Here is a 24,578-nt window from a genome sequence, read left to right on the forward strand (position 1 = left end):
ATATATTGTGAGGGGATTAGATTTCGCTGCTGAAAACCTCCTGTCCAGGCTTTTATTCTCTTGCTTCTTTCTTTCTCGTGTAGCTGTAGGCTTAAACCCAAATCCTCTGACTCTGCCCCAGGATTTTCTCTCTCTGAGAACATCTGAGAAATTTTCAGTTTTCAAATTCTTCGATTTTGTTGAATATTGAACATATCTCTCCTGGGTATCCAGAATGGAATTTCAAAGCATGGCATATGGACAGCCCTGATTCCGGGGGCACTGGCCATTTCACCACCTCAGCCCTGTCACCTCTAGAGCTGGTTTTTCCTAAATATAGGAAGAAAACTTGGGAATGTGTTAACATGTGCCTAAAAGCTGCATAGGCTTGGCGCAAGGTAACATATTCCCTGAATTGGAATGCCCCCCACCATTATATGTGGGGCTCTGCAGGTGGCTCAGACAGTAAAGAATCTGCGTGCAATACAGGAGACACAGGTTCAATCCCTGGGTCAGGAAGATCCCCTGGAGACTGGAGTGGCAACCCACTCCAGTATTCTTACCTGGAGAATTCCATGGACAGAGGAACCTGTCAGGCTACAGTCCATGGGTTGCAAAGAGTTGGACACAACTGAATGATTAACACTTTCACTTTCTTTCATATATAAATATATATATGCAGCAGTTATTTACACTACCAAGAAAGCCTATGTTTGTTCCATCCACTATATTCTTTTAAAATTTTCTTACTAGTTCCCAAGTAATCATTTTTAAATGCTTCCATATGTTTACACATGATCTGTAAACACATGTCTCAGTTTTTTGCAATATACTGGTATTGTTGATTTTAAGACACAGAAGAGGTTTTTTTTTTTTTTAGTGGTTTGTGTCATGGCTCTGACTTCTGCCTCATGTTGGACACATGACTAAATCCAGCCTTTCTTCCATATACCTGGCCGTTCTAAGTACCTGGACCCCAGATGATAATCAGTGTGTAGTTTTTAAAATTCTCTCCATTTATCGTTCTCTTATTTCAGCTGTAAAGATAGAATTAGCACTCAAGAAAATAAAGAGCTCAGCAATTATGCCAGTGTTGGGGGCACCTCTAAGCCCAAGTGGGTATGGAATAGCATCTTTCCATTATAAACCATTTTCTATAAAGAGGTGAATGTAGCATTAAGGGCAAGAAGAAAGAAATGTGCAGCCCAAAGGCTGTGCTCACTTTCAGTAAAGACAGCCTCAGCCTATTCTGTGCTCACTGTCTACCCACTCTTCATTGCACTCGTGCCCAGAGACGCACAATGTCCTCACACCGTGGGAGAGCGGGAGCCACATTGTTCTTTAAGAGACTGGCCTCTTGGAAAAGCCTAGGCACCCCCACACCACAGGGCATGAGGGAACGAAATAGGAAGGGATCATGAGTTTCTTGTCAACACCTTGTTAGTAATGGGCTTTGTGTTTTTAATTGGAGTATACTTGGGTTAGTTTCTGCTGTACAACAATTCGAATCAGCTATAAGTATTCATATATCTCCTCCCTCTTGAGCCTCCCTCCTACTCCCATCCCCCACATCAAGGTCATCCCAGGGCACCGCGCTGAGCTCCCTGTGTTATATAGCAGCTTCCCACTAGCTTTTTATTTTACACGTGTGTGTGTGTTATGCGCTCTGTTGTGTCCGACTCTTTGCGACTGTACAAACTGTAGCCCACCAGGTTCCTCTGTCCATGGAATTCTCCAGGCAAGAATACTGGAGTGGATTGCCATTCCCTTCTCCAGAGGATTTTCCCGACCCGGGGATCGAACCCTGGTCTCCTGCATTGCAGGCAGATTCTTTCCGGTTTGAGCTACAGGGAGGTCCTTATTTTACACATGGTAGTGTATTTATGTCAGTTGTGGGCTTTAAGACTGGGCTCCCATGCACAAAGCCCATTCCCTGCCATTTTAAGACGGGTTGACCTCCTGTTAATGGACATGGGAGTCATCTGCGGGGAAATCATTGGCCAGAAGTCTCTGTAATGTAGTAACTACTTCTGTGCTGAGAACAGCTGTTTGCAAACTCCAGAAGCTCTTGTAGTCTATTTGATAACAGTGATGTAATCATGTGCAGATTCATACAGGTATAGAGACCAAAAATGAAAGGTCAAAGGCAACGGCTTAGAACTAGGAGAAGAATGTAAGGGACCAGTTCTTAACTCCTCTGCAGTTGGAATGCACCCTGTAGGTTCATTGCTAAAAATCACTCTCTAAATTGCACATTCTAATGTAAGGGGAAATGCTGTGTTTTTATGAAAATACATAAAATAATCTTTCTAAAAGTTAAAGAAAATCTTTCCTCTGATGGTTCTTGTATTTATAACATACATCATATCGTGGAGTAGGATAAATTATTTTCCAGGCCTTGAACCACAAAACAAAAACAAACACAGTAAGAAATGTTTTCTCCAGACTACGTTCAGCATCAGTCCTGGACATGTAAGCAGTTAACAGTAATCCCTCCCCAAACACGCAAAGCAGTTACTCAATATTTCAGTGCATGTCAGCTTGATGTGCTACAGCTCTGGAGGCCCTGGTTCACATGACGGTGAGTCACTCTGTTTGGGGGCCATTTGAACAGGAGGGTTGGGAGCAGAAAAGGAGGAATGAGGATGGCAGAGTAGAAGAAAGGCTTTTGCTTTGTTGTCTTGATGAATCTGAACTTGAGGTCAGCACCCTAGGTCCTGGTGTATGTATGTATGTATGTGGTAGTCGCTCAGTGGTGTCCGACTCTTTGAGACACTGTGGACTGAGGCTCTCCAGGCTCCTCTGTCCATGGGGTTCTCCAGGCAAGAAGACTGGAGTGGGCTGTCATTCCCTTCTCCAGGGGATCTTCCCGACCCAGGGATTGAACCTGGGTCTTCCGCATTGCAGGCAGATTCTTTATTGTCTGAGCCACCAGAGATGCCCAGGGCCTGGTAGGTAGAAGGAAATCAAGACATGTAAGATAGGACTTCCCTCGTGGTCCAGTGGTTAAGAATCTGCCTGCCGATGCAGGAGACATGGGTTCAATCGCTGCTCCAGGAAGATTCCACCTGCCAAGGGCCAACGACACCCATGAGCCACAACTAGCATCCTTGCTCAGCAACAAGAGAAGACACGGCAATGAGAAGCCCTTCTTAAACTGCAGTGCTGGTATAGAGAAATGGAGCCATTTATTTACTGCTGACGGCACTGGAAACCGGTAAACAATGTAGAAAACCTTATGGAAACATGTTAAAAGCTGTAAACATATTCATTTATGGCACATTCAAGAAATATGGCTTAGCATCGTCTAAACGTTCTGGATATTTGGGAATGCACAGATGAGGATCTTGTTTTCATAGAGTTTACATTCTAGAGTATCTAGGACAATAAACAAGTAATAAAACGAACCAAGTAATCTCAGAGAGTGATGAGTACATGAAGACAATAAAACATGGCAGTAGGATTTTTTTTTTAAGAAATAACAGTGGCAAGATGTAAGCCGTATGAAAGCTGAAATTTTGACTATTTTGTTTCTATATTCTTTGTACCTATGACATAGTCCATCACATAGTAGGCACTCAAGAAATATGTGTTTAAGAACGAAGGTGGTAAGAGTGTAGTAAGTGTGAGGAGAGTGAAAGGAGATGGGATTAGAGACTGGAGGCAGAGGCCAGGTGAGGAAAGGCCTTGTAGGCTACAGTTGAGAGTGAGTGAATGTTAGTCACTCAGTCAGGTCCTACTCTTTGTGACCCCATGGGCTGTAGCCCGCCAGGCTCCCCCTGTCCATGGAATTTTCCTGGCAAAGATGCTGGAGTGGGTTGTCATTTCCTACTCCACAGCTGAGATGTGATGTCCAATAGGAAGCCCGGGGAATCAAGTTTATGACCTAGTAATCTGACTCTTTTGGGGGGCCTCCAAAATCACTGCAGATGGTGACTGCAGCCATGAAATTAAAAGACACTTACTCCTTGGAAGGAAAGTTATGACCAACCTAGATAGCATATTAAAAAGCAGAGACATTACTTTGCCAACAAAGGTCAGTCTAGTCAAGGCTATGGTTTTTCCAGTGGTCATGTATGAATGTGAGAGTTGGACTATAAAGAATGCTGAGCGCCGAAGAATTGATGCTTTTGAACTGTGGTGTTGGAGAAGACTCTTGAGAGTCCCTTGGACTGCAAGGAGATCCAACCAGTCCATCCTAAAGGAGATCAGTCCTGGGTGTTCATTGGAAGGACTGATGTTGAAGCTGAAACTCCAATATGTTGGCCACCTAATATGAAGAGCTGACTCATTTGAAAACACCCTGATGCTGGGAAAGATTGAGGTCAGGAGGAGAAGAGGACAATAGAGGATGAGATGGTTGGATGGCATCACTGACTCAATGGACATGAGTTTGGGTAGACTCCGGGAGATGGTGATGAACAGGGAGGCCTGGAGTGCTGTGGTCCATAGGGTTGCAAAGAGTCGGACACGACTGAGCAACTGAACTGAACTGAATCTGACTCTTCCGTGCTTCTCCCAAGAAAATAAATGATGGAATAAAAACCTAGTTGCCCAAAGAATCTCATTACTATGTTATACTTTTAAATTTTTAAAAGTAAAGACTTAACCAAGATTAAGGGAATGAGGAAATATTTAATATGTCATGACTCGTGAACCCAGTGGAATATTTTTTAATATTTTTTGAGACTCTTTTGGGGGGCTGCTTTAGATCTTAATTGCGACATGTAGGACCTTTCGTTGCAGTGCATGGCCTTTCTGGATGTGGCGCGTGGCTTCAGAGAATGAGGGCTCGGTAGTTGCGGTGTGTGGGCTTTGTTGCTCTGCGGCATGTAGGATCTTACTTCCACAACCAGGGATGGAATCCACATCCCCTGCTTTGCATGGTGGGTTCTTAACCACTGGACCACTGGGGCAGCCCCAACCCAGTGGAATATTACACAACAGTGTTAGGATGGTATTATGAAAACTTTGAAAACATAGGGAATGCTTCAAATTATTTCTGGAAAAAAGCAGAATAAAAAACTATATATATATTGATATATTAACTTGAAAATTATGTCTATGAACTGTGACTGAAGTGTAATATACAAAATAGCAGAATTTGAGATCATTGTTTTTCTACTTTTCAAAAATTGTCTTTATTATTATTGTCACATTATTTTAATAAAAGTGTTGCTAAATTGATATAGATTTCCTATTTGGGGTGATGAAAAGGTTTGAAGTAGACACTGGTGATGGTTGAACAATATTGTGAATGCAGTTAATGTCACGAATTATACACTTGAAAATAACACATTTTAGGTTACATAGGTTTAGTCGTTGCTATTGTTCAGTCGCTAAGTCATACCTGACTCTTTGCAACGCCATGGACTAAAGCACACCAGGCTTTCCTGTCCTTCACTATCTCCCTGAGTTTGTTCAAGTTCATGTCCATTGAGTTGGCGATGCTAACCATCTCATCCTCTGCCGCCCCCTTCTCCCTTTGCCTTCAATCTTTCCCAGCATCAGGGTCTTTTCCAATGAGTTGGCTCTTCACATCAGATGCCCAAAGTATTGTCATTTCAGCTTCAGCATCAGTCCTTCCAGTGAATATTCAGGGTTGATTTCCTTTAAGATTGACTGGTTTGATCTCCTTGCAGTCCAAGGGCCTCTTGAGAATCATCTCCAACACCAGTTTGAAAGCATCAATTCTTCAGGGCTCAGCCTTCTTTATAGTCCAACTCTCACGTCTGTATATGACTGCTGGAAAAAACAGCTTTGACTATATGAACTTTTGTCAGCAAAGTGATATCTTTGCTTTTTAATATGTTATCTAGGTTTTCATAGCTTTCCTTCTGAGGAGCAAGCATCTTTTAATATCATGGCTGCAGTCACCATCCATAGTGATTTTGGAGCTCAAGAAAAGAAAATGTGCTTTGCCACAGTTAAAAAAACACTAGATCTCTTTTACAGTCATCAGTATGGTGTAGCAGTCTCCAAGATGGCCCCCCCCCAGTGATCCTGTCTTCTGGTCTTCACACCCTTGGGTGGTCCCTCTCTCTTTGTGCTAGGATTGGTCTTGGTGACCAGTCACATACGGCAGAAATGATGGGTTGAGGCTGCCATCTTGCTTCTGCCTGCCCCCCTCTCTCTCCGTTCACTGACTCTGGAGAAGTCAGCTACCATGTCTTGTGAACACTTCCTCCCGTGTGGGAGTGGCCAACACCGTGAGGAACTAAGGCCTCCTGCCGACAACCATGTGACTGAGCCACCTGGAGTGGGCTCACCAGGCCTGGTAGTGCCTCCAGTGACTGCAGCCCTGAGCGCCACCTCGACTGCAACCTTGTGAGAGCCCTGGAGCCAGAACTACCCAGTGAAGCTCTTCCTGGATTCCCGACCCCCAGAAACTCATGTGACCTCAATATGGACTTAAGTTTGACTTTCAGGAATTTAAAGAGAGCTTTTTAAATTTGGATTTTAAAAGGAAATTTTATGTGAAAAAAATGTATACAGGGATTTTTTTGTTACTGTCATCATTTAATTGTTAAGTCATGTCTGACTGTTTTGCAACCCCATTGACTTAGCCCACCAAGCTCCTCTGTCCATGGGATTTTCCAGGCCAAGAATACTGGCAGGAATACTTCTCCAGGTGATCTTCCTAACCTAGGGATCGAACCTGAGTCTCCTGAATTGGCAGGCAGATTCTTTACCACTGAGCCACCAAAGAAGCCCATGCAGTGATAAAAATTGCAAAGAAGTAAAATGGTGTATTTGCTCAGACCTATACACACAGTGGGAGAAAGCAATGGCACCCCACTCCAGTACTCTTGCCTGGAAAATCCCATGGACGGAGGAGCCTGATGGGCTGCAATCCATGGAGTCTAAGAGTCGGACACAACTTCACTTTCACTTTTCACTTTCATGCATTGGAGAAGGAAATGGCAACCCACTCCAGTGTTCTTGCCTGGAGAATCCCAGGGATGAGGGAGCCTGGCGGGCTGCCGTCTCTGGTGTCGCACAGAGTCGGACACGACTGAAGCGACTTAGCAGCAGCAGCAGCAGTATACACACAGTAGTAAACACTGAATTGACTAAAAAAAAAAATCACTATCTCTAATTTATAGACATATGAGATGTTTTATTTTCTTTTACATGTTTCAAGATTTTGTAAATTCTCTAGAGTGATATGTCTTCCTTTTATAATGAGGGGGAAAAGATATAAATAGAGACTCCAGAAGGGTGATATAGAAAAGAGAGCTCCTGCATTCGAGACACGTAACATGTGTTACCCCCACCTGCTGTGTGACTCTGGCTGTGGGCTCCTCCCCTCTGAGGCTCATCTGTAAGAAGTTCCCTCATCTATAAGAAGAGATAGTAGTGATCATCTCATAGCTCGAAATGCTGAATAAGGGAGACTGTATGCAAAGTCACTAGCACATGTGAATCTTCAACAAATGCCTTGTCTCCTTTGTGTAGCTTCCTATAGTATTTCTTTTTAACATGTATTTATTTATCTGGCTGCATTGGGTCTTCGTTGCATGATGTGGGATCTTTCATTTTGGCACATGGGCTGTGTAGTTGTGCCACCTAGGCTCCCGAGCCCACAGGCTCGGCCAGGTTCCAGAGCCTGGACTCAGTAGTTCCACGGCATATGAAATCTTAGTTCCCTGACCAGGGATCAAACTCTCCTCCCATGCATTGCGGGGCAGATTCTTAACCACTGGAACACCAGGGAAGTCCCTCCCGTAGTATTTAAAACAAAGGTGTCCGTTGCTGGCTGGTCATGTCTTTTGTGACAATCAGGGATGGACAGATAGTTCAGCAGGTAGTTGGTTCATTGTGCGGCCAACAGGCCACTCTTTGCAGGAAAGATAGAAGGCTTAGGAGCAATAAGCATTAAAAGCTATTTGACTTTTCTTCCTAAAGATCATCAGCCTCTCGTAGAGGCCACCCAACTTGTCAGTGTTAATCCAAGTCTTGTTTTAGATATAAACACACAGGCCACCACTTCTTTACATCATAATGAAATCATATTTTCAAATTCCAGATGCAATGTCATAAGATAAAGAAACCGAGAGTCTCCAGAAAATTATATTTAACATTTGCCTGGAACCAAACTTTAATAACCCATGAGCTCTGACCTAACTGAATATTCTTTCATATGAATTTAAATGGAGAACTGGTTTTGGTGATTTTCTCCAATCCTAACCGTTTAATATCTTTAACCTACAAGGCAACAATTCCTTTTTTTTTTTTTTTTTTTTTAAGGGGTAGGAAAACATTATCTCTTCTATATCAGCACAGGATGCTAAACTGTATGTTTGCCTTAAAAAAAAAAAAATCTTTCCTTTTTACATTTTTCTTGTTATCTTGGATCATGTCCAGTCTCTAAGGAAATAAACATGCGAAGAAAGAGTTCTGTGGAATGTTAACTGCACTGATATTTTTCTTCCTTTTATCATGCCTCCAAGATTTGCCAAAGTTGATATAAATTCACCATGCCTTCTTTAAAAAGCATAACAGCAAGCTATTCTTCCTGTAGGAATCGGACTGTAAAAGGTGATTTCCTTTTAGTCCATTTGGTTTAAGCCTGTAAAAAGCATTAAGTGAAAAATCTGATATATTTGTTAGGGCATTTATTGCATTACTAAGTTATATTTTCAGTTCTCAGTGAAAGGTTTATTGAGAACATAAACTTTGAAGAGGTTTTGTTCAGGATTACAGAATATTTTTTTATTCTCTTTTGGTGAAATATTATCACACAAAATGATACCTTTCAGGAGCTATTTTTAGCATTGTTTACAGTTAAAGGACACAGGGTTCCATTCTAGCAAAGCAAATATCAGCTTCCAATACCAGCCTCTGATGATGAGATTTGTAGCTTCTCTAGGGTTTCAGAGGCATGAAAGGCTGTGAAGTTACCATTTTCCATTAAGTCAATTTACCCTAATATAGATGCACCAATAAATTAAACTGTTTTGCAGGAGTATTTTAGAGTGAAAATGGTTTTCATATTGGACTAAATATTTATGACTGATCCATCTGAAATGTAAAAACATGAGCCATTGCTAAACTTTAATGTGGATTGATTTCTTTTTTGATAGAGGAAGATTTGAATTTAATCTCTTGGTGCAATCTTCTATCATCAAAAAAATGAGAGTTGTCTTTTTCGGATGAAACAGTGCTATCATCAACCACTTTGAATTCAGGAAAATTGGATAATCTTCATTCTCTCAATAACATAAATATCAAAAACATCACAAGGGTAGAAAATTCATTAGCAAGTTACTTTGCTTCACTCTTGATTTACTAAAAATGTTTGGAAAACTTGTGAAATAGGTGAAATAATATGATACTTTTAATTGATTTCAACAAGTTTGATCAATCTTTACAGCAGTCCTGTGGAGTAGAAGAGGGCTAGTAATTTTATCCTAATTCTGCATGCGCAAGTCAGAAAGTTTACGAGTGTTGATATCCTTCAGATAACAGTGGAATTTTGCGTGGGGGAAGGTCACGTGGTTATGAAGGGTTAGAGTTTATGAACTCTAACTGAACAATAAGCAAAATAACTGGGAGGCTGGAAATAAATTCTGTTGTTGAATGCACATCCTTTGGGTTTTGAAAACATTCTACACCTATTGGTGAGTTTAGAATTTTTTTTAATATTCTATAAGTTTTAACCTTCTGATTATAAGGACTAATTATTATTTCCATATTTTTCTTCATTTATCTTACTGAAAGAAGATACTTCCTTTTCTACAATGTCCTTCAATCAGAAGATTGAAAAGTCACTCTTTGTGCCTCTTCTGCTGTTCACCACATTATTAAAGTAAAATACTAAACAAAAATATAATGTCTTATGAATACTATTCAGCAAAATCTACGAATGTTTTCTAAAATGTAACTATAATGCCTGACAGCTTTGTGCTATTCCTATATAAGAAAATTGTCGGTATTTGGCAAGCTGTAATAAACCTTCAATAAATTTTTTAAAATTATGTAGTGACTAGAATTGGAGGTGAGATGCATGGGGGTTGTAGTGTTTTACATAAATTACTAAAAACCACAATTTTACAACTCAAAAAAGTCACTGCTACTGTGTGCTGGGGAAGTGGCATCTCTGCAGAAAACAGTGTGGTCAACCAGTTAGCTCTTCCTTTCCTATGAGCAAATTGCATGGGAGCATGATCTAAATTTGTGGTAAAGTAAAAGTAAGTGTAAATACACAGGGCTTTTGTTGCAAAGAATATAATAGGAGTTCACTTATATTAACTGTTCCCCATGAATATTTAATGATAATATCTGCATCTTAGATTTATGAAATATAACTATGAAAATCTATAGCTCTGTAGTTCAGTTCAGTTCAGTTGCTCAGTCATGTCCAACTCTTTGCAACCCCATGAACTGTAGCCCGCCAGGCTTCTCTGTCCATGGGATTCTCTAGGCAAGAACACTGGAGTGGGTTGCCATTGCCTTCTCCGAAAGGCTAGTATAGTTACAGACAAAAGTTAACCCTGGGTCAGGAAGATCCCCTGGAGAAGGGAATTGCTACCCATTCCAGTGTTTTTGGGGCTTCTCTGGTGGCTCAGATGGTAAAGAATCTGCCTGCAATGTGAGAGACCAGGGTTTGATCCCTGGGTCAGGAAGATCCCTTGGAGAAGGGAATGGCTACCCACTCCAGTATTCTTGCCTGGAGAGTTCGCTGAACAGAGGAGCTTGGTGGTCTGCAGTCCATGGGAGTCCCAAAGAGTCGTACACCGCTGAGTGACTAACAACCAATTTTTTAAAACCAGACCACTCTATTTGATTTCAGACTGAACTTAAACGTTTAAATTCAGTGACATCTCTTATTTTCTGGGGAAGGTAGAAAATTATAATAAATAAAATCAAAGCAGAAATTGGGGGTAAATAGCTAAGCTCTGAAATCCAAAGCAAGAATGTAGCGTTTTCCTTTTTCTGGCCCACTTTTTGGCAGTTTGTAATACTCTTGGTCAGTGCTAGCATTTTCAAAAACTCGATTCATTCACAGCCTTCTCAGGGCTCTACAGCACTTTCTGTATTTTTCCACCAGATAGAGTTTACTGCGAGGGCGACTATATGTTGAGTAAGGGTTAGATCTGAAAGAAAGACCCAGCAGTGCAGATTAGTATGACTGGCTTTGGGGTTATTCATCTTGTTCATGTTAAGGCTGGACTTTCCCTGTTGTCTTAGTATCTAGTAAGGGCACTGGAAGTGTTAGCAAGAATAAAGGAAGAATAGTCTCTATAGCAATAGAGTTCAGAATTAAAGGAAGAGAAATACAGAAACAGGTAAGGTGTCCTTAAGAAATTTAAAGTAATCCAGTAATCCCTTTACAAACTGAGTACTGTATAGCTTGGTGTATGCATATGTATGTATGTATATATATATATAATTTATATGTATGTGTATATATACACACATGAAGAAAAATGAGATGAAAGGGTAGCCACTCAGTCATGTCCAACTCTTTGCGACCCCATGGACTGTAGCCCACCAGGCTCCTCTGTCCGTGGGATTCTCCAGGCAAGAATACTAGAGTGGGTTGCCATTCCCTTCTCCAGGGGATTTTCCCAACCCAGGGATCGAACCCAGGTCTCCCACATTGCAGGCAGATTCTTTACCATCTGAGCCACTAGGGAAGCTCATATATACTTACATACATATGTACAATCAATTTTTGGCATTATATATATTAACATGGGTTTCCCTTGGTGATTCAGATGGTAAAGACTCTGATTGCAATGCAGGAGACCCTGGGTCAGGAAGATCCCCTGGAGAGGGGAATGGCAACCCACTCCAGTATTTTGAGGAGCCTGGAGGGCTACAGTCCATGGAGTCGCAAAGAGTCGGACATGACTGAGTCTAATCCAATAATCCCTTTACAAACTGAGTAACATATAGCTTGGTGTATGTGTGTGTATATATACATTATTTATATGTGTTCACACACACACACACATATATACAGTAAATCTTTGGCATGACATATAATGGACACTAAAGAGTCAGAAATCTCAACACTTTCCATCTTGTAAGTGTAGCCTTTGATGATCTGGATCAAATAAAATTGTATGTGTGAAAGCACTTCATAGACCATAGAGCTCTCTGTAAATATCACTATCATTATAGCATTTTAACAGTCACGTAAGCTGACCCTTATGGGAATGAGGGTCTTCCAGGGAGATTGTATCATTAAGCAGTTTAACAAGAGTAGATGGATGAGAATTGAACAATTTTCTGTGCACAACAAAACTCAACGTATTCATAGAAACTCATATAAAAATGTTATCTGTTTATCTTTGAAGGGAGGACTCATTATTATTATTGTTATTATTATTTTAACCAGCAGTGCATTGACAAAGAAAGTCCCAGCATTAAACAACTCTGTCCTCATGATTAGAGTCTTGCCTCTCTAATTTCATTGCACAATCCAGCACCTGGACTTGAGATTCACAGCCCAGACCTAAATCTTGCCTTATATGAGTCTTTATTTTCTTCCAAGAGTTTATTCCAGTGTCAGGGATTCCCTTCATCTTCTGCTTGACCAGTTACTAACCCCTCTTTGCAAAATGAATAAAACCTGTTTGCTTTTCTTTTTAGTAACTCACTTTGTGAAAGTTTTATGACCACGGTCTTCCCTCTAAGTCAGAACTTTGATATGAAGGTGATTAAATGAGCATTTGGCTTTTGATATATAGATGAGAAAGTGCTGTTTCTGACAGTTCTGGTCGGTACAGCTGAGGAAACAGTCAGCCTTGTCTTTGTGGGTGGGTGGGCTTCTTCACAAATCATTTTTAAGAGCTCAGTTGCAGTCTATTCCAGTGGCCAGTGCCCATGTTGGCATCACTGCCACAGAGATAAGATGTACACTGCCCAATGCATGGACCCAGGTCCTCTGACTTTGCTCTGTGACAGGAGTGGCCGTGAGTAAAGCATGAGTATGGACCCTCCCGATCATCCCCTCCAGGTCACTCTATCTCCAGCTCTGTGAGACAGAGCACACTCTTATGCTTCAGACATCAGCCCGCAGAGTACACCGTTCTTTTCATCACAGAATGCAAGTGAGGAATATTCTAGAACTTTCTCTTCTTTTTCCATTGCCTTTTAAGCCGTTTTATGGAAATAGGTATCTCCACTGAACACCTTAATACACAACTTGAACTTGCTACAGCTTTACTCTTTATGTCCCGCTTTCATGAGCTAAAAATGTTAATACATCCCAGTCAGGATTTTTATAGAGATATTTAGAAGTCAGCTCTTAGGAACAAAATGTAACTTGTTTTAGTTGTTGTGCAAGCCAATCATCAGTTTTAGAGGGAGTCATTTGAAACCACAACGTGGAAAAAAAAAACCAACAAACAAATGGAAACCCTTGCTGTCCCAGTTTATAAAGTAACTTTAAAAAGACAAGGATGAATTTCTTTCCCACTTAAAAAACAGTTATTTCTGAAGCATGTATACTCTGAAGATGTTCCATAAGCACCAGAACCTGGCCTTAACATGTTTTCGCCCCAAAATGATTGTTTATTTTTTAAATTCATGTGTCTCAGGTAAGGTAAAACCTCTGTAGATATGAAAATGAATACAGTCAGTTCTCAAGGAAACACTCAGTTGTTCAGCACATGCTGTGTCCCCACACTGTACCAGGAACTCTGCAATATAAGAAGTGGTCCTCTTTGCCTTGCCATCACCCAATTCTTCCTCTTTTTTTGCACCACTGTTTTCATCCTCTACTTTCTTGGTTTTTTTTTGACCGCATCAAGCAGCATGTGGGATGTTAAGTTCCCCTACCAGGGACTGAACCTGTGCCCTCTGCCGTGGAAGCATGGAGTCTTAACCACTGGACCGCCAGGGTGGTCCCCATCCTGTACTTTCAATTTTCTCTACCCAGTGATAACCATCTTCTTTAGTGTGGCAAAAGACTTTGCTTTACTCTATTTTCAAGATGGCTTAGAAACCTGGGTGAACTTGTAAAGCAGTTCGTTGACAGGCTGGGTGAAGGGAAGTGAGAGGCCCTGCTTGGACCGTTGTCTGGTCGGCAGAGGAGAAAGTTGTGGGGGATGCGCGGTGGCCGGCCAGTACAGCTGTGCGCATGCTCCCTGCCTCCAGGCCGCACTCAGGTTCTTCCGAGGTCAGAGGACACCTGATGCGAGAGCCCGGCAGCCCTTAACGACCGTCTGTTCCATCTGCCTCATTTCTGAGGTGGAAAAAACTGCACAAAGTATAAAGAAAATATCCTGCTCTCTAGTCATGTTTTTTTGCTATTCATGTTATATCCTTGCACATTTTTTTCCACCTCAGGTAAAGTGTGCGAGTGTGTGTGTGTGTGTGTGTTGCATAAGTAGGGACTCGGAAAAGGATGCAAGTTTGTTATGATTAGAACAGCAGAATGCTGTTATTTTCAACTATATTAAAAGCATTTGTCTGAAAGTTAATCGTAAGACTCTCTCCAAAAAGAAAAAAAAAAACCCTCTGAATTCAGTAGATATTGTTTCTCTTCATTGTCACACAGATTTATAATTTTGAAATTCCTTAAGATTTTTCCCAGAGAGTTTCCACAAACAACAAAGACATCTTTTACTTAAAAAAAAAAAAAAAGAATATATGGCACTTCCTTGGTGATCCAGTGTTAAGACTCTGCACGTCCACTGCAGGGGGCGGGGGTTCGCTCCCTGGCTGCAGAGCTCAGATCCCACATGCCACCTGGTGTGACCAATAAATACATGAGGAATAAACACGACAGTTTCTGTCACACGTGCCCTGCCTGGTTTATGTGACCCTCTAGGAGCTTGTAGCTGGTTGAGCTCACCCTGTGGGCTGATAGGCGCAGTTCTGACAACCTAAGGCAGACCCCCACTCAGTGACCTGGGATCCAGCACTGAACTCTATAGCTTGGGAGACTCACCATTAGCAGTTGAATCTCCCCATTTGCTGGGACATCCCTAGAGGCATCAGAAGTCCCGATGTCAGTCACTCACCAGAGCCAGCCTCCACCCGTGATATCTAAATATTCCTTGTGACAAACCTGTAACACTTCATCTCTCCAAACTGCTTCCTTTGCTGAATTTCCTTGACAGGTTCCCCTGACCCTACCTTCTCCCATCTCTAGATGGCCTGATCTCTGTCCCCCTTGATCAAGACATAGAGCCATTTGAAAAATATCCTCTGGTGCCCCTTTCTTAACCTCTCCTACCGCCAGCTTCAGACAATCTCTGATCACTTTTCTGTTTCTATAATTTTGCCTTTTTCAGAATGTCATCTAAAGAAAATCATTTGTATGAAGCCTTTGGCTTCTTCCACTTAGGAAAATGTACTTGAGAGTCATCTATAAAGTTGAGTGGTGGGGCTTCCCTAGTGGCTCAGTGGTAAAGAATCTGCCTACCAAAGCAGGAGACACAGGTTCGATCCCTGATCCAGGAAGATCTCATGGGCTGCAGAGCAACTAGGCCTCTGTGCCACAACTATTAAACCTGTGCTCTAGAGCCTGGGAGTCACAGCTACAGACCCCCTGTGGCACAACTACTGAAGCCTGCGAGCCCTAGAGCCTGTGCATGGCAACAAGAGAGGCCACCTCAATGAGAAGTCCCCGCTTGCCATACTAGAGGAAAAGTCAGCACAGCAACAAAGACCCAGCACAGCAATAAATAAATTTTAAAATTATTTTTTTTAAAAGCTGCATGTAGAAGGAACATTAGCCTGAAACAACTTCACTTAAGCTAGTTTTCAAGGCTTAATAGAGGTGACCTAAAAGAATTAATTAAAAAAAAAAAAAAGAGGTGAAATAGCAATACCAATTTTTGATTATTCCAAGGAGAAATGCCTAAAAATTGCAAGTGTAGATGATTTTATAGTAGCTACTTGGATTATAGAGTACGAGTTGGGAGTAGGAAAGTCTGTTCTACTACCACTAAAAATCACCTAAATGCAAGATAAAATACAAGCACATCCATTCAAATGTGTACCCATAGCTGAACCAAGAAGACATTACGTGAAATCTCCAGGGGCCAAGAATGGAAAACACAGAGTGATAAGTAAGTGCTACAGTTGGAGCTGCCCTGGAGGTGTTCCTAAAACAGGAACATGGAGCGATCTGGGGGTCAGGAAACAAGACTTTGGGCCTGAGAAAGTTGGAAGGGTATAGGAGTTGAGATTCCCCACAGAGAGTCAAGGCCTTCAAAGCACTTCAGTCAGTAATGGGCTAGCTTAAAAAAAAAAAAAAAATCTACTTCGAGCAAAGAGAGACTGCAAGGACCGTTGTTTGTGTTGGCCATGGCTCTGACTAGGGATGAAAAAGACTCCCCTGAGAACTCTACACATTTAGGTTTGAGTTTATATAACTCACTTGGTCTTGCAAGCCAGCAGAAAGAACTTGGAGTTCGTAGATGTTGAGAGAGCTCCAGGGCTTCTGGCAGAAGCGTAAGAAAATCCATATAAAGAAACATATTCTCAACCCAGACACCTCAGGAGCCCCACGGATAATCAAAGCCAAGCATGAGCCCCAAATCCAGAATTATAAAACATGAAAAAGTCATCGTGAGTGACGCTCAGTAGCAAAAACAACAAAACTGGACTCCTCCACCTCGCCCAGAACTTCGGATATTAGAAATTATCATAGAACAAAACTGTATTTACAATATGCTTCTCTGTCCATGGGATTCTCCAGACAAGAATACTGGAGTGGGTTGCCATTCCCTTCTCCAGGGGATCGTCTCAATCCAGGGTTCGAACCTGGGTCTCCTGCACTGAAGGCGGTTCTTTACCATCTGAGCCACCATGGAAGCCCAAAAAAGTAAAAGATCACATTAAAAACTTGAACAGGAGACCATTTAAGTTGAAAATGCAAATTTGTCAGAGATTTAAAGAATTTATAAGAACAAAATGACTAGGGAAAACAGCATATTAGATGGCCCTGATTAGAGTTAGTTGAGCTGGAAGATGGCTCTGAAGTCATTATCCAGAATGGAGAACAGAGGGACTAACAGATGGAAAATATGAAAGAATAACTGAAGACATGGAAAATTTAATAAGATGGCATTACATTGGTGTTATTAATACAAAATGAGGGAAGAGAAAATTGAACTAAGGCAGTATTCGAAAAGTAATGACTGAGATCTTCCTCCAGAATTGATGAAAGACATGCAACCTCAAATTCAGGAAACACTGTGAATACCAAGCAGGTTAAATCAAAAGAAGCCCATACATCACACCTACAGAACTCTGAGCATGAAGAGAAGAGCTAACAGGCATCAAGAGAAGCCTGTTTAATGGTATCTTCTGAGTTAAGGGAAAATGCTTTAAACCTAGAATTATACCACTGGGCAACCATTATCCTGTATGAAAACAAAACAGAGAATTTGCCACCAACGTCCGAGGTTAAAGCATCTGCCCGCAATGCAGGAGACCTGGGTTCAATCCCTGGGTTGGGAAGATTCCCTGGAGAAGGTAATGGCAACCCACTCCAGTATTCTCGCCTGGAGAATCCCATGGGCGGAGGAGCCTGATGGGCTATAGTCCACGGGGTCGCAAAGAGTTGGACACAACTGAGCGACTTCACTTCTTTATAGTACTTCTAAAGTTTGTATTTCAGATACAAAAAAGTTACCTGGAAAGGAATGCCTAAAACGTGCAAGGAAAGCTGATTAAATAAATGATAAACACAGGTAAACTTTAATAATAATAAAGAAAACAGTGTTTAATTGTGTGTCCTTGTGTAGAAAGCAGAAATAAAATATTAGACAGTATAACATGAAAGAGGGGACCAGTGTCATCAATATTCAAGTGTTTCTATTTTTTGTTGTTGTTGTTTGGCAGGAGGGTAGAGAGAAGGTGTCACTTTGAACTTCAAGTATTTAGAAAGTTAAGGAGCCCCACACACTTGGAGAACTAAGGGTGGAGGTATATAGTGTGGAAGCTTTTATGATGCACTTGATGGTATTAAAAACACTAAGCCAGCTTACCCTAAAGAGAACTCCGCTGGCTGTAGATTGGGCAATCCTGTGATGTTCTTGGTTACATATTTATTTTCCAGAGTGCAGTGGAGATTCTTGCTAGGAGCACAGCATGACCTCTAAACAGACAAGTGAACTATAGAAATTCATTACTGTGTCACCAAGAAGATCCATCAGAGGGCTTAACTAGGACCCAGGAGGATTGACTTAAAACCAGGAGAGCAGGTTACAAGAGCTCTGGCCTAAGAAAGAGAAAAGCAAATACTGTGTATTAACACACATATATGGAATCTAGACACCACTGTGCTGATGAATCCATTTGCAGGGCAGGAACAGAGACACTGACTCAGGGAGCGGACTTGTCACAGCGGCGCCAAGACGGGGTGGGACGAATTGAGAGAGCATGTCCCACCCTCTCCTCCCCCGCTGTGACCACCAGTCCGTTCTCATGTCAGTGTCTCTATTCCTGCCCTGCCAGTGCAGGTAGACATAAGAGACACAGGTTTGATCCCTGAGTCGGGAAGCTCCCCTGGAGGAGGGCATGGCAACCCACTCCAGGATTCTTGCCTGGAGAATCCCATGGACAGAGGAGACTAGCTGGCTGTGGTCTGTAGGGTTGCGAAGAGTCGGACACAGCTGAAGCGACTTAGCACGCACACATATATACAGCTAGTGCAAAGTTGCTGTACAGCACAGGGAACTCAGCCTGGTGCTCTGGGATGACCTAGCGGGGCGGGATGGGGTGGGAGGTTCAAGAGGGAGGAGACATACGTATACCTATGGCTGATTCCTGTTGATGTAAGGCGGAAACCAACACAACATAGTAAAGCAAGTATCCTCCAATTATAAATATATAAGTTGTTTTAAAATTAAAAAAAAAAAGAGTTCTGACATAGGTGAGCTAAACTTGGGGAGCTTCCTTTCTGTTGCCTCATTACTGGATTACGGATTTGCTAGGGCTTGCCAGGAAGATCATTTCACTTCCCATTACTCCCAGCATCATACGCAAAACGCTGAGAATTTCAAATTTAGTGTATTGAAGTAGACGTTCATTTCCTTACACCATCCTTTGCATCACTTCTGTGATGAAAATTTTTATTTTCATATAATCCCATTGAGTATTTTTTTAACCTAAATTAACGTGGCTCAAATGAAGAGACCACCTCTTGTGAAGTCATACACAGAACAGTCTAACTAGTGTGACTTTAACAAATGCATCAGTTCAGTTCAGTTCAGTCGCTCAGTCGTGTCCGACTCTCTGCAACCCCATGAACCACAGCACGCCAGGCCTCCCTGTCCATCACCAACTCCCGGAGTTTACCCAAACTCATGTCCATCGAGTCGGTGATGCCATCCAGCCATCTCATCCTCTGTCGTCCCCTTCTCCTCCTGTCCCCAATCCTTCCTAGCATCAGGGTCTTTTCCAGTGAGTCAACTCTTCGCATGAGGTGGCCAAAGTACTGGAGTTTCAGCTTTAGCATCATTCCTTCCGATGAACACCTGGGACTGATCTCCTTTAGGATGGACTGGTTGGATCTCCTTGCAGTCCAAGGGCCTCTCAAGAGTCTTATCCAACACCACAGTTCAAAAGCATCAATTCTTCGGCGCTCAGCTTTCTTCACAGTCCAACTCTCACATCTATACCTGACTACTGGAAAAACTATAGCGTTGACTAGACGGACCTTTGTTGGCAAAGTAGTGTCTTTGCTTTTTAATATGCTATCTAGGTTGGTCATAACTTTCCTTCCAAGGAGTAGGCATCTTTGAATTTCTTGGCTGCAATCAACATCTGCAGTGATTTTGGAACCCAAAAAAATAAAGTCTGACACTGTTTCCACTGTTTCCGCATCTATTTCCCATGAAGTGATGGGACCAGATGCCATGATCTTCGTTTTCTGAATGTTGAGCTTTAAGCCAACTTTTTCACTCTCCTCTTTCACTTTCATCAAGAGGCTTTTTAGTTCTTCCTCACTTTCTGTCATAAGGGTGGTGTCATCTGCATATCTGAGGTTATTGATATTTCTCCCGGCAGTCTTGATTCCAGCTTGTGTTTCTTCAAGTCCAGCGTTTCTCATGATGTACTCTGCATAGAAGTTAAATAAGCAGGGTGACAATATACAGCCTTGACGTACTCCTTTTCCTATTTGGAACCAGTCTGTTGTTCCATGTCCAGTTCTAACTGTTACTTCCTGACCTGCATACAGGTTTCTCAAGAGGCAGGTCAGGTAGTCTGGTATTCCCATCTCTTTCAATGCGTAGAGGAACAAATGCATAGAGGAACTTAAAAAGTGTGGTGTTAGCACACAGTAAGAATATGTGAAGCAGCTTACAATACTGCTCGTGTAGAGAAAAGTCATCAGGTTTTTGGTTGGCTGAAGAATGGTGATGCACTGCCATCTAGCTGGACTGTGGATGACTTATTATGTCTTCTAAAATGAAGTTTCCTGGGACTTTCTGGCAGTCCAGTGGTTAAGACTCTGTGCTTCCAATGCAGGGTGCAAGGGTTCAGTCCTCGGTCAGGGAAATAAGATCCCACACGCTGTGCGGTGTGGCCAAAAAGAAGGAAGTTTCCTAAAGAATTATCAGCGTGTTACAGGTCTGGGCAGAACTCTAATGTTTGTTGTCTTAGCATAAATTGAAAGTGTATTAGCTGCTCAGTCATGTCCGACTCTTTGCAGCTCCATGGACTGTAGCCCACCAGGTCCTCTGTCCATGGGACTTCCAAGACAAGAATATTGGAGTGGGTTGCCATGCCCTCCTCCAGCGGATCTTCCCGATCCAGGCATCAAACCCAGCTCTCCCACATGGCAGGCAGATTCTTTACTGTCTGAGCCACCAGGGAAGCCCCATTAATTGAAAGCAGAGTGAAATATGAAGATGCAGTACAATTTCTGAAAAAAAGTGGAACCAAGATTTTTTAAAACAAGCACCTTTTGTATACGGGGAAGCATTGTTCTAAAATCCAGCTGCACTTCATGGATACTAGCAGTCTTAGACCCTACTGTTGTAGTCAGTAAGGCTAGACTCTTCTATGTCTTCATTTCCTTGGAATTGGAACTTTGGACTGGATGCAATTTATTGTATGTGTTAGCCAACATATAGGTGTGGTGAATGATAAGTCTAATGAAGCTTTCATACGAGCGCTGATAAGCATTTTTATCAGGCCTCAAGCTTAGCAGAATTGCAGCCTCTGTGTTTGGATTGCAGTCAACCTGTTTGGAAACTTAGCAAAAAAATATTGCTGTTCAGCATTTAAAGCATGCTTATCATTTTGATCAATTGACCTTCCCGAAACCATGCAGTATTGGGTTATAAGTCTTCAAATCTATTCCCATTCCAGAATCTTATCAATACATAGGAATTTTAGAGAGACTAGGTGCTGAAATATCCAGCACGATACTTGTGTGTTTTTAATATTGTGCAGAATTAAAATCCCGGGAACTGTCCTCCGTGGTTTATCCCTTCGGTCATTTCAGACATTGATAGGAGGGCCTGTATGGCTACTTGCCTGCTCTTTTATGTCTGTATCTGCCATATTTAAAACAGTATACATAAGATTTGTACAACCACAGATTTTGTTGGCCTTTGATCAAATTTTATGTTGATTTTTTAATTTGTTGTTGTTGTCCAGTTGCTAAGTCCTGTCTGACTCAGCGACCCCATGCCAGGAGCATGCCAGGCTCCCCTGTCCTTTACTAAATCCAGGAGTGTGCCCAAATTCATGTCCTTTGAGTCCGTAATGCTGTCTAACCATCTCATCTTCTGTCTGCCCCCTTTTTTTGCCTTCAATCTTTCCCATCATCAGGGTTTTAATGTCTTTCTATAAATTTCATTTCATGTGGTTATGAAAAGCTCCATTTTTAAAATCACAAATCTCTGGTTGTAAAGTTCACGTAAAGTCCACATTGTACAGAAGTACATATTTTAATGTCTCTAGACAAAAATGTCTTAAAATTAATTTAATGTTTACACTTCGAGGTGCAACTTAAAAGAGGCCTGAAAACAGACTGGGAGTGAGCTGTTAAGTATTTTTGGCAAAACACTGTGTGTGTCTCATGTAGAACATATAGAATATGCCCATTAGTTTAGCCAATATTTTTTTAAAGGTAGACATGATCCGTTGTTTTAGCTAAAATAATTCTAAATCAAAATTTCTGAAAATCCTTTAATTTTTTCCAGTATTTATTGGAAATTGTTCACCTACAATTGTTGCTAGAGAGTGTAAATTTTTTTGCTTCTTTCTGTCTTTCTTACAAAAGGAGAAATTTGTTTCTGTTGACAAATTGAGCAGACGTCTAACATTTTATATTCCTGTTGAGGTGTATAACGTAATATTTGTACACTTGATATTTTGTCTGATTATTTAATTGGTGAAATGGTGCTATATATGGATGTTAGTTCAATCATATATATACTCTCTGGGTTGTATGATTATAGTTCTTTGGAAAAATACTTTGTCGCAATACAAATTATGAAACTTACTGCTCGACTCTAAACATTGAAATAAATATATTGAAATGAAAAAAGTAAAGGAAAGAGTAACAAGTAAACCCATGGAAATGGAATGTATAACTTCTAAAATAGAAGATGGAAAATGTTGAATTTTAAAACTCAATCCAAAAAAGATAGGGAAAGAGGGAAAAGATAAAAGCAGGACAAAATAGGATGCAAGATTAAAATGGTAGCAGTAATTCCAAATATATCAGTAAAGTAATCATGACATATAAATGGACTAAATTTTCTCCTTAGAAGACAGGGATTATGAAATGTTTATGAGAGACACCTTAAAATTACTGGTGTGAAATAAAAGAGGATGACAAAAGGTATACCAGGCAAATACTAAACAAACAAAAAAGCTGAGGTCATTACATTAATGAGAAAAAAAAAAAATGTTAGTTCAGAAAATTTTATTAAAGATAAACAAGGTCATCATAGAAGGATTAAAAACTGAATATACCAGGAAGAGATAACAGTGCTAGAGAGCTAAGCTCTTAATTACCTAACTTTACCATATATAAAACAAAATTTGGCTCCCATCACAGTGGGTGACCGAAAACAACCACAGTCATTCTAACATCCTGATAAAGTTAACTAATTGCTTGGGATAAAACTTCCAAATAAGACATCCCAGAAGTATCATATCTCAGACTATTTAAATGGACTCAAAAAGAGGTTCTGGTAATGATGAAGACTGTGAGGTGGCAAGTCCGTGTGGAGAGCTGGAGTGGACATGGTCATTTGTTTGTTTCTGGCTGTGCTGGGTCAGGCTTTTCTCTAGCTGCAGCGAGCAGGGGCGGCTCACAGTTGGGGGCCTGGGCCTTTCATTGCGGTGGCGTCTCCTGTGCAGAGCACCCACTCCTGGGCACGTGGCTTTCAGTAGCTGTGGCTCGTGGGCTCCGTAGTTGCAGCTTCTGGGCTCTAGGGCAGTCTCGGGAGTTGTGGCACACCGGCTGAGCTGCTCCGTGGCATGTGAAGTCTTCCTGGTCCAGGGATCCAACCCATGTCTCCTGCGTTGGCAGGAGGATTCTTTACCACTGAGACACCATGCAAGCCCAAAATGTGGTTCCTGAAATACAAGATAGCAAACTCTCCAAATTAAAATTTTATATGATAATTCAAATGTTTGTGCATAAACTGAATAGCACAAATAAGCATTTTATTGTTTTATTGACTTTATTAACAAGTTTGGTCTATTTGGAGAAAGGGAAATGTCTTCTTGATTAATTCCCTATATTCAGATGTGTATACATTAAATCTAGATATTTATCATAAATATTATCAATTTATCATGCTTAAATATTATTTATGCATTTACATTAAATCTAGATACTTACCATTCTTCAAAATAGTGAAACCACACTGCAAGGATGATTCATGGCCTGTTGAAGCTGGAAGGACTGCAGATGTAATGTAGTTCATCTCTCTTGTAACAGAGTCAGGCCTAAAACTCATATCTACTCTCAGTCTGGCTCTGATGTTGTGTTTTATCAAAACTGTATAAAATTGATACCAATATGTTATTCACCGTGATTACACATAAACTATACATTCAATATAATTGAAGTTTTTATCATGAAGTCTACCTATCTCAAAGTTTGCATTTGATGTTTAGCAAGATGTTAATGAAAATTTTTTACTAGCGAAATAGTCTTAGTAAGAGGAAAGAATGACTTGGATGGTCCTGGACCCTATTAAAAGAAAGAGAAAAAGCACAGAGAATTTTAAGAACACCTCCTTTTCCTTTAGACAGGTTTCTCTTTGCCAGGTAGAAATTTAAAACCAATACGCTGATCAGTTTTTTAAAAACATCCCTTGCAGTAGCCAAACACTGAACCCCCATCAGTGAGACCTGTACCTACAAAGATTTAGAAAGAAGGTCTCTTAGACTGGATCTTTGGATACTGTAATATTTTTCTTTGCTCTCCTCCTTTTCTCTTTCTCTCCCCAAATTCATGAGCTATTTTCCTCTTCCTCACCCCTAACCCATCCTCCCCTCATACACACCATTAATAATTTTAAATCAGCCCTTAAGAGATGCTTGAGGAGGGGGAGGGAGAGAATTTTTGATCATTGAGGAAAAATGTTTATTGGTTAATTGAATTTTTTGTAGTGTCAGGGCTTTTGAAAGAATACCCACTAGCAGATGCA

The 24,578-nt window shown here is 41.2% G+C and overlaps 1 protein-coding gene across 7 annotated transcripts in view; it reads left to right on the forward strand.

The window, feature by feature from the left end:
* Positions 1-24,578, forward strand: part of CDK14 (cyclin dependent kinase 14) — a 665,059-nt gene that overhangs the window by 528,681 nt on the left and 111,800 nt on the right. The gene's annotated exons all lie outside the window — the stretch shown is intronic.

This window comes from Bos indicus, chromosome 4 (genome assembly GCF_029378745.1).
Source record: "Bos indicus isolate NIAB-ARS_2022 breed Sahiwal x Tharparkar chromosome 4, NIAB-ARS_B.indTharparkar_mat_pri_1.0, whole genome shotgun sequence".
Classification (NCBI taxonomy): Eukaryota; Metazoa; Chordata; class Mammalia; order Artiodactyla; family Bovidae; genus Bos; species Bos indicus.